The following is a 2981-nucleotide window of genomic DNA, read 5'->3' as shown; positions in this document are numbered from 1 at the left end:
CGTTGAATGAATTCCGGTGACCTCCTAATATGCTACAAAACCCTTTTTTGAATCCGGAGTAAAAGTATAATATTAACAAAATATCTTTTTCCTACCTCTTAAAAATCACTGGATATAATATATATAATAATCCCGAATAGATTTTCCTGGCTTGCCAGTCTTCAGTCAAACCATCCAACCCATGCCAGAATGGAAAGCAGACGTTAAACGATGATGGTGATAATGATGTATAATGATATATATAATTATGATAGATTGTTATCCATTCAATGTTTAGGTAAACTTCGTCACACACTCATTCACTTTCTCTCACGCCATTTCGGTGCCAATTTATTGGGGATTATTATATATATTATATCCAGTGATTTTAAGAGGTAGGAAAAAGATATTTCGCTATATACTTTTACTCCGTTTCACTCATACAGGCGAAAACTCTAACGTGTTTTTTTAAAGATGAATTTATCGGTTATCTCTCCACACTTCGTTACCACTAACTTCTATAGCCTCTGCATTTTCACTTATTCATTTCAAACTTCTTTGAATCTTCAATCTAATGTAATCCACACTCTCTCGGAAACGTATCTCTGCAAAATGTTATCTAAAATTATGGGTAAAGAAAGAAATAGCAAAAAAATATTTGAAAATGTGGATGGGGATGAAACTTCCGAGGGTTCCAACCCACCGCACCCCGTTTTCCGGAGACAAAAAAGGGTTCTGTAGCATATTAGGTGGTCATGGTACTTGATTCCATGCAAAAAGTTGTTTTTTTTTCTTAGTGAAAATCGTGCAGGTGAAAAGATCAAATTAGGGTGGGAGGGGCTAAATTTCTGAGGTTTCCACCTCACCACACCCCGTTTTCCGGACCCCAAAAAAGGGTTTTGTAGCATATTAGGAGGTCACCGGAATTCATTCAACAGAAAAAGAAAATTTTCCAATGATTCCAGGATATAGAGGTGGGGGGTCCTCTACCTTTTTTTTTTTCTGAACAAAAATAAAGAGTTTGCAGCATATTAGGAGGTCAGGGTACTTGATTCTAGGCAAAAAAAGTTTTTTTTTTTTTCTCCTTAGTGAAAATCATGTGGGTGAAAGAAGCAAATAATATCCAATTCCTAATAATATTCAGAGATATAAAAGTATGTTTTGAACATCGTATGGCTATGAGGGTCCGTCCATCTGACTAAAATAGGGATCAAAAGCACAAAATTGTTGAGAACCACTGATATTATAGACTTTTTTTTTTCTGTGCAGCCACCCTATTTCTTGTATCCATCTGCTTTGAATTGTAATGATTTGAGGGCAATTCATCTGTTGTTTACAGCAAGGCAAGCTCTTTCTTTTAGATATCTGTTTTATGTCTTAAGGTTCGTGGTTCACTACTTCAACAGCTCTTATATAGGATCCAGTGGCTAAAGACATCATTAGAAGGAACCACGCCCAGTTCCAGCTCCTACTCCTACCGTTTTTGATGTAGCAGGACAGAAGTGTCCTTAGCTCTGATGTTGAGTGCATTTTTCCTGTCTCCGTTTTTCTTTGGCCTTTTTTTATTTGGTTTCATTGACACTGTCAATGAATGTCAGCGGATGGATGACCATCCTGCCAAATTTCCCTTTAAATACTTGCTGGTAGGCTCCAGCAGCCAGCATTAGCTAACTGTCACATGACACTATCTAAGCTTCAACTGACCAATAGAGGGGAAGGATGCGTAGTTTTGGCATGTGCCCTCTCTAAATCTACCTTCCAACAGCATCATGTTTGTTTCAGTTCCAGCAGCCAGAGCCAACTATTTGCCTGATGGTACAAGCCTTGGAACCATCGGGGAGAAGGGCATGCAATGAATGAGATCGCTCCTTTGGGCTCACCTGCCAAGCAGCAACATTGCTTAAGTGCCAACCAGCCTCACCTAGTGATGCTATTTCCCAGTCAGCACATTATGACTTTTGAGCCATTTCAGGTCTTCTTGTTTTAGCCATATATAGAATCTGGATTTATCAACTGCCTCCTGTATCCTCATTATTTTTCTCAGCTCTGAGCTCGAAAATGCAAACCTTTTAAATAACATTGCCATTTTCCTTTCAATGAAGCCTCTAACCCCCACTGTCAGCTGGTAATACTAGACAGTCCACCCCTGTTCCCCCACACTCTTCGATTAATCTCTCATACTTCTCCTTCTTCCATTGCTTTGCATTTGTGATGTTCTCTTCCCATGGCACTGTCAGCTGTAGCAAAATTCCAATTTTTCATTCTGTGATCCATATGATTAAGTTTAGTCTTTTGAGTGGAAATATTAAGTCTTTCCAAATTCGTGGCCAGCTCTCAGTATCCCTTCCATCTTTCGTGTCTCATATACTTTTTTTGAAGGCCTGGTCTTATGTCCTTTTCCCTCCTTCTGGAAGTTTCCACGCTTTTCCACTTTTGGATACTCTCCCTTATTATAACCCTCGATCTTCTCCTTGAGTGATGTACTTTATGACACTGAGGACTTGACTGTGATGCCATGTATATCTGTCTAGTGCTAGCCTGCAGTTTGACAGAAGATGTCTCCCGGTTGCTTTCTCTCCACATTTACATTCATCAGTCATTTGTATGTTCTACCAGACTAAATTGGCTGGTGAAGGCAAAACATCAAATGTAGACTTGATCAGGAAGGATGTTCTTGCTTATTCCCAAGCCTAAAGATCTTTCCATGAGATTCTGTGACTGACCACGTATTCCTCTCATCTCAGGTACTGTCCCTGTTGCACTACATGTACATTTCACCTATTTATTTCTAATTATATATATATATATATACATACACAGGGGTTGCACAAAATAATGGAAACACCTTAAAATTTCAAACAAATTTATTTTGATATGGGATACGACCGCCTTCGCCAGTAATTACAGGTTAAATTCTACGAGGTATGGACTCGTACAGTTTGAATTATTTCCAAAGGAATTTTTTACCAATCTTCAGCTAAAAGTTCTTGTAGTGATGATGG

General features: G+C 38.6%; 1 protein-coding gene across 3 annotated transcripts in view; it reads left to right on the top strand.

The window, feature by feature from the left end:
• LOC106878060 (uncharacterized) overlaps positions 1-2981 on the top strand; it is a 25689-nt gene that overhangs the window by 979 nt on the left and 21729 nt on the right. The gene's annotated exons all lie outside the window — the stretch shown is intronic.

This window comes from Octopus bimaculoides, chromosome 7, assembly GCF_001194135.2.
Source record: "Octopus bimaculoides isolate UCB-OBI-ISO-001 chromosome 7, ASM119413v2, whole genome shotgun sequence".
NCBI lineage: Eukaryota > Metazoa > Mollusca > Cephalopoda > Octopoda > Octopodidae > Octopus > Octopus bimaculoides.
The sequence above is the reverse complement of the archived record's forward strand: the minus strand, read 5'-3'. Positions and strand labels throughout refer to the sequence as shown.